The sequence below is a fragment of the Eschrichtius robustus genome, chromosome 7, assembly GCF_028021215.1.
Source record: "Eschrichtius robustus isolate mEscRob2 chromosome 7, mEscRob2.pri, whole genome shotgun sequence".
Lineage (NCBI taxonomy): Eukaryota > Metazoa > Chordata > Mammalia > Artiodactyla > Eschrichtiidae > Eschrichtius > Eschrichtius robustus.
The window spans coordinates 71,759,335-71,773,792 of NC_090830.1; the positions used below are offsets into that span (position 1 = coordinate 71,759,335).

The window sequence follows — 14,458 nt, forward strand, 5'->3', positions numbered from 1 at the left end:
TAAACAGGAGACAGTGTGAAGCATCCTAAATACCCCCTAATTATAGTGCCAAACAGAGCGATTGTTATCTGACAAGATGCTATGCATCAAATTTTGGGTTTGACAACCGAGAAAATGAATTTTGTTTGTTGATGCAGTTCAGAATGATATATTCATAAATACTGGGATTTATAGTCTATTAGTGGGTTGTTTTGGACTAATTCTCTGAAGAATAATTCACTTTCTCCCAAAGATATACATGATTTGTTCTCATATCTTCTATGCCCATCTTTATCTTTATTGTACTGATATTATCATGGCTAGGTATGTCAAAACACATGTGTTTGGGACAATCTTTTGTATCATCTTAACTCCTTGACCACAGGAGAGGATGACTGGTCCTACAGAGATCTTTTCAATTCTATCCCAGAAACGTGTGACATGACCCAATATCTGTCATATTAGATACAAACTGCAAAAGACAAACACACCCATGGTCCTGGAGCTCAAGTGCTTATCTAACTATACTGGGAAATAAAGTTAATTAAAATACACATACGTAAAAAATAAATAAAATACGCATACATACACACATTCTTTTATTGGTTGACAAAGAATGAGTGCAGAAGTGTTCAGTATATAAAGTAGCCTATGCTGAAACAGCAGAAGTATTTTTATTCACTACTTTTAAGTTTTATTCAATAAAGCACTACACTACTTAATTAATTAGTTTGTAAAGGTTGTAGTTGCATACAAACCATCACATATAAGTATGGATATTATCCAGGTGAACAATGTGGAGGACTTAATATACCATCAGTATTATTCTAAAAGAAAATACTCAGTCACACACAGATAAACATTCAGATTGCTTAATGAGCACGATTAGGACATATATTTTACCAAAGTCATTCTTTATGGGCACTCAAAACTCATGTAGAGCAATTACACTGTAAAATGTTTTACTTATTAGATAATCAGCACTTCTGTTTTGTGTGAAATGTCACATTAAATCTAAAGCCCTAAAGTTCAGTGGCCTTCAGAGAGATAGCAACCATTTCTCAAACCATGCACCCTAGAAGGGATACTGAATTTTTTAAAACAGGAATTATCTTTCCTATCTGTAAAATGAGAGGGTTGCAAAAGATAATCTTGTAGGACCTTCTAGGTCTTAGATCTTATAATGTTATGTCTTTTTCCCTTTCAATAAATTATTCCTCAGAATTAAATAGACTACACTTTTGGCTTTAAAAAAGTATACTTTATAGTGATGATAATCAACCATATTTATATTTATAAGTGAAAAATATTTATTTTCTGTATTAGTTATAAAGCAAACACGTTTTCATTTTCAGCTATCTGAAACCAGTTAGGAAGACAGCTGCACAGATGATCAACCATATGGCTTTAATAAATGTATAACCAAAACAGACATGAAACATTTTATATTTTAACCAAACTGCTAAACTAACTCATGAAAAGGTCATATATTACCTATTTAGCTGAGAATTTTATTGCAAAGGAATTGTGTCATAATTTACAATAAACACAGGACCAACCATTCTATTTTATGATTACTTCTCAAATTTTTAAAAAAAGATGAATTATCTTTCCTCTACATTCAGTTATAGCTCCATACAATTATATGTGGGAATATATAAATATCTATAATTATATGAAAATGACTCAATCAGCTCTATGAGTAGTATTTACACAGAAGGCATGATGGGGAATATAATCAGTACAGTTAAATACATAGAATTTTTAGGTAGATCAGTAATTCTCAAACTATCTTCCACTGAGGTGTCCAAGGATATAGAGAGTAGAAGTGAAGAACTAGAAAGGATGCCAAACTGGAAGACCTCATGCCTCTCACTACAGCACCCCCTAGTTTATCTTCTTCTGTTTGTACTTGTATGATGTAGTTGTATCTATGGTTCTGATTTTTAAAAAGATCCCAAATACTTTAGAAAATTAAAAGAAAAATCTGTGATAGTGAAATACTTTAATACTATATTAAATGATCTAAATAAACACAGGACAACAGAAAAAAGAAAGGAAGAAAATGAGAAAAAGGGAGTAACTGATAAAAGCCCAGGGGAAATAGACATTTAAAGAAAAGATGCAGACATAATAAATATATTTAAAAATTTGTTAGTATAATTTGATGGTACTGTACTTCCCATGTCTATAAAATGAATAAGGTAAGATAGGAATTTTGATCATTTTGTCATATGTCTGCCTGGAAATGGAAATATTTTAGCGTAATTAGCGCATTAGTCCTTTAGTGTTTCCTCCATTTTACCTCTGTAGTATTGTAATTAACTCAATATTACATTCACTATAGATCTGAGAGCAACTTATTTTCTGTAGGGGAGCTGCAGTGGAAATAGATTGAGTTCTCCAATCATACTGGATTTTCAAGCATTCCAAATTTAATAAAGATAAGACATTTCCTTCAAAACTATTCTTCCCTCCGTTGCAAAATTCTCAACAGCAAAATAGTTGAATATGATTTTATATATTTCAATCCTGTCAATAAAAATGGCAAATGACATCAAAACAAATTCCACTATAATTTCAAAGTTTATAAGACCAATTTTTATTTGGAAGAAAGGCATAGTCTGCACACATCTATCCCAGAAGGTTAAGTGCAAAATTTCAGGAGTATAGACTTGGGCTGAAAGAAAATGGAGGAAGGCTTTGCTGAATGCAAAAGACGGAGGGGGTAGCACATGCTAGTTACTGAGTTGCTCTGGGAAAAGTCATCTAATTTGACCAGACCAGAGAACTTCTACAGCAGAGTGTTGAAGAAAGAAATAGGACAATATGTAAGGACCAGATCTGGAAAACTTGGAATGCTGACCTGTCTGGGACAACTCTATTCTTGCCACTCTTCAAAAAAACTAAACATGTCTGCAGAGTAAAGAAATGGTGTTAAATATTTAAGCAGCATTAATTTCTCTTTCAATATAGCGAGTAAACGCTGATGCTCAAAGAGCACTGGCTGGCCTCAGGGGTGATTTTCCAGTTGACTGGGACTTCCATATGCTCTCAGGAGTGTGGTTCCTAAGTCTAAACACTTGATAATGATCTGAATTTTACTCATCGTTAATCACTGCCTCTTTCTTGACCGTCTCTGCCTGACCACCAATAGCTCTTAAATTTCTCCTTTCTCTGCCCATTTAATCTTCACTTTCTTAAATATTTTTATGGCTGTGATCTATCTCTCTATTTCTCAAGGACATTACTTAAAGATAGAAAGTCTGGTCTACATATTTTTTGCATAGTCCCAAACACAAGGATTGTGAATGCTCAAACACTGTCAATAATTAGTCTGATTATATCAAACCTAATGAAATAATTTAAAAGGCTGAGTTTATCTACTCCCTTCATATGCTGGAAAACCAGTGTTATTAAGGAAAAATGTAGATTCATTTCTTATAAGAGGATTGTCAAACTGGAGAAAATTGTAACAATTATCTACTGGCAATTTGTGTTTGACATTATTCTGTGTAATTTGAAATGTGAGTTATCGCCTGAAGTACTCATAATAGTATTTTGAAAAGAGTTTACATTAAGACTAACTTGAGGAATCTGTAAATAGCACTATGTTGAAAACAAGTAGTGAATGTTGGCAGAATTCTTACTCACTGATTCATTCCTATTTGCATTATTTATAAGATGCTAATTGGACTCTAAAAGAGACGCTAAATATGGTACTCCACAAGAGCTCTAATTTAATAAAGACCAAATAACAAATATTTGTAAAGCTCTCAAATTTTGAAGATTCCATACTTGATAAACCACAATATTAGTGACCAAAATTGAGAAAAATAAAATATTAAACGAAAATAAAAAATATTTTAGCTTGACTGAGTGACTACTTTAACTGACATGTTTTTCTCAAAATAATCTGGAAATTCTATATCTAGTATATTTGTGATGTTTTCTGTTAGATGACGTCTTTCATAAAGGTGAGGAGTAATTTTTGACCTTGAATTTCCCTGGTGATATGTTCAACCTTCCTCTGCTGGGTTCTTCTTACTTTTACACTACCCTCCCCAAATAAATAGCAAACATAGAATCTCCAGGAGCTATGAACAAAAGTCATATTCCAAAAATGAATAATGTATGTAATTATCCTCAACCTATATGCAAAGTACAAGGTTGAGGAGAACTTCTCTTTTGCTTTAATGAAAGACAGCTCTGCTCATGACCCTCTTCAAATTCTTCAGTATAAACATTTGCCGAGAAAAGTATTCATGGTTCTATGACCTGTGATGCATTAAAAATTACATGACAGTAACTATTTTAGAAAGGAAGGGAAAAGGGGACTGTGCTTGTCCCACATACACATGCCTTACCAATGGCATAGCACCCAGAGACAAGCATATGATCTGATATTAAACACACATACACACCCCAAAAGCAAGCAAGCTTCTTAGCAAGGCATACAAGATTATTTACCATCTGGGCTCCACCTATCCAGCCACACCCTGCCATATCCAACCATTCCTCACCACACACATTTTACGCCAACTACATGGACTCCTTTATCCTTATATGCCCTTGCATTTTAATCTCTGTCACTCTGTTTCCTTAGCCTATAATCTCCTTCCTCCCTTGTCCACCTAGGAGTCCCAATTCATTTTTTGGCATCTAATGTTTAATGTCCACCTCTTCTCTAAAAAATAAATGGAGAGGACCTTCAAGATGGTGGAGGAGTAAGAGGTGGAGATCACTTTCCTCCCCACAAATACATCAAAAATACATCTACAAGTGGAACAACTCCTACAGAACACCTACTGAGCACTGGCAGAAGACCTCAGACTTCCCAAAAGGCAAGAAACTACCCATGTACCTGGGTAGGGCAAAAGAAAAAAGGAAAAACAGAGACAAAAGAATAGGGACGGGACCTGCATCTCTGGGAGGGAGCTGTGAAGGAAGAAAACTTTCCACACACTAGGAAGCCCTTTCACTGGCAGAGATCAGGGCTGGGTGGGGTGGGGGAAGCTCCAGAGGCACGGAGGAGAGGGCAGCAACAGGGGTGCAGAGGGTAAAGTGGAGAGATTCCCACACAGAGGATCACTGCCGACCAGCACTCACCAGCCCGAGAGGCTTGTCTGCTCACCCGCCGGGGTGGGTGGGGGCTGGGAGCTGAGGCTCGGGCTTCGGAGGTCGGATCCCAGGGAGAGGACTGGGGTTGGCGGCGTGAACACAGCCTGAAGGGGGTTAGTGCACCACAGCTAGCCGGGAGGGAGTCCGGGAAAAAAGTCTGGAGCTGCCGAAGAGTCAAGAGACCGTTGTTTCAGGGTGTGCGAGGAGAGGGGATTCAGAGCACCACCTAAAGGAGCTTCAGAGATGGGTGCAAGTCACAGCTATCAGTGTGGACACCAGAGACGGGCATGAAATGCTAAGGCTGCTGCTGCCGCCACCAAGGAGCCTGTGTGCGAGCACAGGTCACTATCCATACCTCCCCTCCCAGAATCCTGTGCAGCCCACCACTGCCAGAGTCCCGTGACCCAGGGACAACTTCCCCGGGAGAACGCACGGCGCGCCTCAGGCTGGTGCATTGTCTCGCCAGCCTCTGCCGCCAGAGGCTCGCCCCGCATTCTGCACCCCTCCCTCTCCCCGGCCTGAATGAGCAAGAGACCCTTAATCAGCTGCTCCTTTAACCCCCTCCTGTCTGGGAGAAGAACAAACGCCAGAGGTCAACCTACATGCAGAGGCGGGGCCAAATCCAAAGCTGAACCCAGGAGCTGTGCGAACAAAGAAGAGAAAGCGAAATCTCTCCCAGCAGCCTCAGGAGCAGCAGATTGAATCTCCACAATCAACTTGATGTACCCTGCATCTGCAGAATACCTGAATACACAACGAATCATCCCAAATTGAGGAGGTGGACTTTGGGAGCAACTGCAGACTTGGGGTTTGCTTTCTGCATCTAATTTGTTTCTGGTTTTATGTTTATCCTAGTTTAGAATTTAGAGCTTATTATCATTGGTAGATTTGTTTATTGATTTGGTTACTCTCTTCCTTTTTTTTTTTTATATATATATTTTTTCCTTTTTGTGAGTGTGTATGTGTATGCTTCTTTGTGTGATTTGTCTGTATAGCTTTGTTTTTACCATTTGTCCTGGGGTTCTGTCTCTCCTTTTTTTCTTTTTTAGTATAGTTTTTAGCGCTTGTTATCATTAGTGGATTTGTTTATTGGTTTGGTTGCTCTCTTCTTTCTTTCTTTCTTTTTATTTTTTATTACCTTTTTATTTTTAATAATATTTTTAAATTTTTTTATTTTAATAACTTTATTTTATTTTATTATATTTTATTTTCCTTCTTTCCTTTTTCTTCTCCATTTTCTTCCAAGCCATGTGGCTGATGGGGTCTTGGTACTCTGGCCGGGTGTCAGGCCCGATCCTCTGAGGTGGGAGAGCCAAGTTCAGGACACTGGACCACCAAAGACCTCCTGGCCCCATGTAATATCAAATGGCAAAGTCTCTCCTGGAGATCTCCATCTCAGTGCTAAGACCCAGCTCCACTCAATGAACAGCAAGCTACAGTGCTGGACACCCCATACCAAACAACTAGCAAGACAGGAACACAACCCCACCCATTAGCAGAGAGGCTGCCTAAAATCATAATAAGTTAACAGACACCCCAAAACACACCACTGCACGCGGTCCTGCCCACCACAAAGACAAGATCCAGCCTCATCCACCAGAACACAGGCAACAGTCCCCTCCACCAGGAAGCCTACACAGCCCACTGAACCAACCTTACCCACCAGGGGCAGACACCAAAAACAATGGGAACTACGAACCTGCAGCCTGCAACAGAGACGAAGAAATACACAGCAGATGAAGGAGAAAGGTAAAATCCCACCAGACCAAACAAATGAAGAGGAAATAGGCAGACTACCTGAAAAAGAATTCAGAGTAATGATAGCAAAGATATCCAAAATCTTGGAAATAGAGTGGAGAAAATACAAGAAATGTTTAACAAGGACCTAGAAGAAATAAAGAGCAAACAAACAATGATGAACAACACAATAAATAAAATTAAAAATTCTCTAGAAGGAACCAATAGCCGAATAACTGAGGCAGAAGAATGGATAAATGACCTGGAAGATAAAATAGTGGAAATAACTACCACAGAGCAGAATAAAGAGAAGAGGATTGAGGACACTCTCAGAGACTTCTGGGACAACATTAAATGCACCAACATTCGAATTATAGGGGTCCCAGAAGAAGAAGAGAAAAAAAAGGGACTGAGAAAATACTTGAAGAGATTATAGTTGAAAAGTTCCCAAATATGGGAAAGGAAATAGTCAGTCAAGTCCAGGAAGCACAGAGAGTCCCATACAAGATAAATCCAAGAAGAAACACACCAACACATATTAATCAAACTACCAAAAATTAAATACAAACAAAAAACTTTAAAAGCAGCAAGGGAAAAACAACAAATGACATACAGGGGAATCCCCATGAGGTTAACAACTGATCTTACAGCAGAAACTCTGCAAGCCAGAAGGGAGTGGCAGGACATATTTAAAGTGATGAAAGGGAAAAACCTACAACAAAGATTACTCTACCCAGCAAGGATCTCATTCAGATTCGACAGAGAAATTAAAACCTTTACAGACAAGCAAAAGCTAAGAGAATTCAGCACCACCAAACCAGCTTTACAACAAATGCTAAAGGAACTTCTCTAGGCAGGAAACACAAGACAAGGAAAAGACCTACAATAACAAAACCAAAACAATTAAGAAAATGGTAATAGGAACATACATGTCAATAACTACCTTAAATGTAAATGGATTAAATGCTTCAACCAAAAGACATAAACTGGCTGAATGGATACAAAAACAAGACCCATATATATGCTGTCTACAAGAGACCCACTTCAGACCTAGGGACACATACAGACTGAAAGTGAGGGGATGGAAAAAGATATTCCATGCAAATGGAAATCAAAAGAAAGCTGAAGTAGCAATTCTCTTATCAGACAAAATAGACTTTAAAATAAAGACTATTACAAGGGACAAAGAAGGACACTACCTAATGATTAAGGGATCAATCCCAGAAGAAGATATAACAATTGTAAATATTTATGCACCCAACATAGGAGCACCTCAAAACTTAAGGCAAATGCTAACAGCCAAAAAAGGGGAAATTGACAGTAACAGAACCATAGTAGGGGACTTGTAACACCCCACTTTCACCAAAGGACAGATCATCCAAAATGAAAATAAATAAGGAAACATATGTTTTAAATGACACATTAAATAAGAGGGACTCAACTGATATTTATAGGACATTCCATTCAAAACCAACAGAATACACTTTCTTCTCAAGTGCTCATGGAACATTCTCCAGGATAGATCATATCTTGGGTAACAAATCAAGCCTTGGAAAATTTAAGAAAATTGAAATCGTATCAAGTATCTTTTCTGACCACAGCACTATGAGACAAGATATTAATTACAGGAAAAAAAAAATGTAAAAAATATAAACACATGGAGGTTAAACAATACACTACTAAATAATCAAGAGATCACTGAAGAAATCAAAGAGGAAATCAAAAAATACCTAGAAACAAATGACAATGAAAACATGATGACCCAAAACCTATGGGATGCAGCAAAAGCAGCTCTAAGAGGGAAGTTTATAGCAATACAATCCTACCTCAAGAAACAAGAAACACCTCAAATAAACAACCTAACCTTATACCTAAAGCAATTAGAGAAAGAACAAAAAAACCCGAAAGTTAGCAGAAGGAAAGAAATCATAAAGATCAGATCAGAAATAAATGAAAAAGAAATTAAGGACACAACAGCAAAGATTAAAAAAAACTTAAAAGCTGCTTCTCTGAGAAGATAAACAAAACTGATCAACCTTTAGCCAGACTCATCAAGAAAAAAGGGAGAAGACTCAAATCAATAGAATTAGAAATGAAAAAGAAGAAGTAACAACTGACACTGCAGAAATACAAAGGATCATGAGAAATTACTACAAGCAACTATACGCCAATAAAATGGACAACCTGGAAGAACTGGACAAATTCTTAGAAAATCACAACCTTCTGAGACTGAACCAGGAAGAAACAGAAAATATGAACAGACCAATCACAAGCACTGAAATTGAAACTGTGATTAAAAATCTTCCAACAAACAAAAGCCCAGGACCAGATGGCTTCACAGGCAGATTCTATCAAACATTTAGAGAAGAGCTAACACTCATCTTTCTCAAACTCTTCCAAAATATAGCAGAGGGAGGAACACTCCCCAACTCATTCTACGAGGCCACCATGATCCTAATAGCAAAACCAGGCAAAGATGTCACAAAAAAAGAAAAGTACAGGCTAATATCACTGATGAACATAGATGTAAAAATCCTCAACAAAATACTAGCAAACAGAATCCAACAGCACATTAAAAGGATCATACACCATGATCAAGTGGGGTTTATCCGAGGAATGCAAAGATTCTTCAATATACGCAAATCAGTCAATGTGATAAACCGTATTAACAAATTGAAGGAGAAAAACAATATGATCATTGCAATAGATGCAGAAAAAAGCTTTCGACAAAATTCAACACCCATTTATGACAAAAAACACCCTGCAGAAAGTAGGCACAGAGGGAACTGACCTCAACATAATAAAGGCCATATATGAAAAACCCACAGCCAACATCGTCCTCAATGGTGAAAAACTGAAACCATTTCCACTAAGATCAGGAACAAGACAAGGTTGCCCACTCTTACCACTATTATTCAACATAGTTTTGGAAGTGTTAGCCACAGCAATCAGAGAAGAAAAAGAAATAAAAGGAATCCAAATCGGAAAAGAAGAAGTAAAGCTGTCACTGTTTGCAGATGACATGATACTGTACACAGAGAATCCTAAAGATGCTACCAGAAGACTACTAGGGCTAATCAATGAAACTGGTAAAGTAGCAGACACAAAATTAATGCACAGAAATCTCTTGCATTCCTATACACTAATGATGAAAAATCTGAAAGTGAAATTAAGGAAACACTCCCATTTACCACTGCAACAAAAAGAATAAAATACCCAGGAATAAACCTACCTAAGGAGGCAAAAGACCTGTATGCAGAAAATTATAAGACACTGATGAAAGAAATTAAAGATGATACAAACAGATGGAGAGATATACCAGGTTCTTGGACTGCAAGAATCAACATTGTGAAAATGACTATATTACCCAAAGCAATCTACAGATTCAATGCAATCCCTATCAAACTACCACTGGCAGTTTTCACAGGACTAGAACAAAAAATTTCACAATTTGCATGGAAACACAAAAGATCCCGAATAGCCAAAGCAAACTTGAGAAAGAAAAATGGAGCTGGGGGAATCAGACTCCCTGACTTCAGACTATACTAAAAGCTACAGTAGTCAAGACAGTATGGTACTGGCACAAAAACAGAAATATAGATCAATGGAACAGGATAGAAAGCCCAGAGATAAACCCATGCACATATGGTCACCTTATTTTTGATAAAGGAGGCAAGCATATACAGTGGAGAAAAGACAGCCTCTTCAGTAAGTGGTGCTGGGAAAACTGGACAGCTACATGTAAAAGAATGAAATTAGAACACTCCCTAACACCATACACAAAAATAAACTCAAAATGGATTAAAGACCTACATGTAAGGCCAGACACTATCAAACTCTTAGAGGAAAACATAGGCAGAACACTCTATGACATAAATCACAGCAGGATCCTTTTTGACCCACCTCCTAAAGAAATGGACATAAAAACAAAAATGATCAAATGGGACCTAATGAAAGTTAAAAGCTTTTGCACAGCAAAGGAAACCATAAACAAGACGAAAAGACAACCCTCAGAATGGGAGAAAATATTTGCAAACGAAGCAACTGACAAAGGATTAATCTCCAAAATATACAAGCAGCTCATGCAGCTCAATATTAAAAAAACAAACAGCCCAATCCAAAAATGGGCAGAAGACCTAAACAGACATTTCTACAAAGAAGATACACAGATTACCAACAAACACATGAAAGGATGCTCAACATCACTAATTAGAGAAATACAAATCAAAACTACAATGAGATATCACCTCACACTGGTCAGAATGGCCACCATCAAAAATCTACAAACAATAAATTCTGGAGATGGTGTGGAGAAAAGGGAACCCTCTTGCACTGTTGGTGGGAATGTAAATTGATACAGCCACTATGGAGAACAGTATGGAGGTTCCTTAAAAAAATAAAAATAGAACTACCATACGACCCAGCAATCCCACTACTGGGCATATACCCTGAGAAAACCATAATTCAAAAAGAGTCTTGTACCACAATGTTCATTGCAGGTCTATCTACAATAGCCATGACATGGAAGCAACCTAAGTGTCCATCAACAGATGAATGGATAAAGAAGACGTGGCACATATATACAATGGAATATTACTCAGCCTTAAAAAGAAACGAAATTGAGTTATTTGTAGTGAGGTGGATGGACCTAGAGACTGTCATACAGAGTGAAGTAAGTCAGAAAGAGAGAAACAAATACCGTATGCTAACACATATATACGGAATCTAAAAAAAAAAATAAAATAAATGGTTCTGATGAACCTAGGGACAGGACAGGAATAAAGATGCAGACATAGAGAATGGTCTTGAGGACACAGAGAGGGGGAAGGGTAAGCTGGGATGAAGTGAGAGAGTGGCATGGACATATATACACTACCAAATGTAAAATAGATAGCTAGTGGGAAGCAGCCGCATAGCACAGGGAGATCAGCTCGGTGCTCTGTGTCCACCTAGAGGGGTGGGATACTGAGGGTGGGATGGAGACACAAGTGGGAGGAGATATGGGGATATATGTACACATATAGCTGATTCACTTTGTTATACAGTAAAAACTAACACACCATTGTAAAGTGATTATACTACAATAAAGATGTTAATAAATAAATAAATAAAAATAAAAATGGGATTAATATGTGAGGATAAAAAATCAAATAAATAAAAAATGGACCTCCCCAAAGCAATATTACTCTCTCATTGTTCTCCCATAGCACTTAGACTAGAATATAACCAGCTCTTTTGTTGTTGTTTTGAATAATATATTTGCTTCTTTGCTATAATTTGAATACCCTGGAGTCTGGGTCAAAGTTTTTTGACTGTCTCTAGTACTTAGAACAGAGCATGAACTATGTGCTTAATAAATGTTTTAAGAAAGGCTTTCACCAACCACTGTTGTCTATGTTTGCTTAAAATCTTAACCCAGAAAAACAATGTTGAAACAAGCATTAAAATAGCTTTCAGGAGCTTACTGTCGTTACTATTTTTTCTTATGTTGCAACAGAATAATAAGTTACAACTTTGCATTTAAAAAGTATTTTTGCCAAATACAGAGAGCTTTTGAACTTGGTACTTCGTCAGCATTAACAACTGATGAGTTTAAAGTAGCAAACAGAGAGACAATATTTGAAGCAGGATGTTGACTCATATTGACATCAGCAAATTTTGACTTAGTCACCTGGCTTCTCTATTTCCAGTAATGAAAGAGATGGAGGTGATGTATACCACTTTCTTACTACAGAAATAAAGGTATCAGACAACTTAACTAAAATATACCTATGAATGTTACAACAAATTTTACTTTAAAAATACCAGCACAAATGTGTTCAGTGATGAAATGCTGCTTTAATAAGGAATCTGAGTTCTCCCCAGATGTATTATCAAATTGCTTCCTGAAGCCTTTCTAGTCTCACTTCCTCACTTGTAAAATGAGAAGATTGACTACAGGAACATTTAGGCCTCCTAAATATTTGAAATCTAACACTTGATAAGATAACTTATACCATAACTGAATTGCTAAATCACTGCTACAGTCTCCAAAAAGCCCTCTTTCAGAAAAAATCACAAGTATTTACATAATTAGAAAAACCTCCAGACCCTACATCTACCTTGTTCCACTAAATTTTAATCAAGTCAAGTTTATGGTGACTATTCAGAAACACTTCTTCTCACAGATGGAATAGAATTAGATTTCTTTTCAGAAGCATAATTTGGTTCAGTAAGAATCAAAGATATGCACCTCTTCTAATCATTTGAAAAACTGATAGATGAGAAGTTAAAAAAAAAAAAAAAAAAAAAAAAAGACTTTGCCTAAAGCCATTGAGACAGTTTCCCAGATTGATAAGTGGTATGAAAATGCCCATACTTCGGTGTATGAGCCTTTTAACAAAATGATACCATCCTCTGTAAAAATGGACTCTATCAATGTATAGTTCATAAAATCTATATAGTACATATTCTTTCATTAACAAACCAAAATAAGAAACAATCATCAAACTCTATCTCCCAGGCAACATATTAGTTCAGCACTAAGCTCTCTGATAATGTAAACAATGGCCAGATTAAGAAGTGGAACATATGCTTGCAGAGATGAGTAGCGGATTTGGGAAGCTAATTAAAGACTGATTCAAATGATGAAACTAATCTATGCCTAGCCTGAGATAGACCAAGACAAGTTTCATGAATGAGTAAAAGTAGCACAAGTTAAGTAACTTAAGATTTAGTGTTCCAGACAGCACAAGACTATATCCTCTGTAGCAGCGTCTGGCCTGATAACACATCACGGCCTGAGGAGAGAGACTGATTTGACACAGATCACCATTTCTAAACCACAGACATAGTAATATTCCTAACAGTAACAGCATAATCTCTTACGGCTTGGTTTGTTTTTTTTTTGTTTTTTTTTGTTTTTCTTTTTTGCATTTTTCTTTTTATTTTTTTTTTGGAGTATAGCTGATTTACAGTGTTGTGTTAGTTTCTGCTGTACAGCAAAGTAAGTCAGTTATATACATACACTCATATCCACTCTTTTTTAGATTCTGTTCCCATATAAGTCATTAGAGTATTGAGTAGAGTTCCCACTGCTATTCAGTAGGTTCTGATTAGTTATCTATTCTATATATAGTAGTGTATATATGTCAATCCCAATCTCCCAATTAATCCCTCCACTCCTTCCCCCCCACTCCCGTCTCTTATGTTTTTAAATGCTAAATCTAGTAGTGACAGTTTTGTATCCAGTTGAATACTTTCGTTAACACTGATTAAGAGGCTAATATTGGCTTCTTCGAGAAAGCCTTTCATTTTGTGAAAGAAATATAGAAAATACTGCCAATGTCCATCATGTTACACGCCCTGTTTTTGTTTCTCTGCTGTTGCAAACAGCACACACACTCCACTGTGAACCGCAGACGTGAATTCAGTTGGGTAGAGCACTGGCTTAATGAGGACACGGTCACAGATTTTATCCCCATTCAGTCCAGTTAAGTTGGCAGAGAAAAACCTTGCTGCACAAGCTACAGCTGTTATTTCATCAAGCCCAATTGTAAATGCATAGTGTGGGTAATGGCAGAGGGGATCAAAACAACCCACCCATCCAGTCACCTAGAAAACAATACCAAATGCGCATGGT

General features: G+C 37.1%; 1 protein-coding gene across 1 annotated transcript in view; it reads right to left on the reverse strand.

Annotated features, from left to right (window-relative positions):
- CTNNA3 (catenin alpha 3) overlaps positions 1 to 14,458 on the reverse strand; it is a 1,637,417-nt gene that overhangs the window by 88,936 nt on the left and 1,534,023 nt on the right. The window lies entirely within an intron of this gene.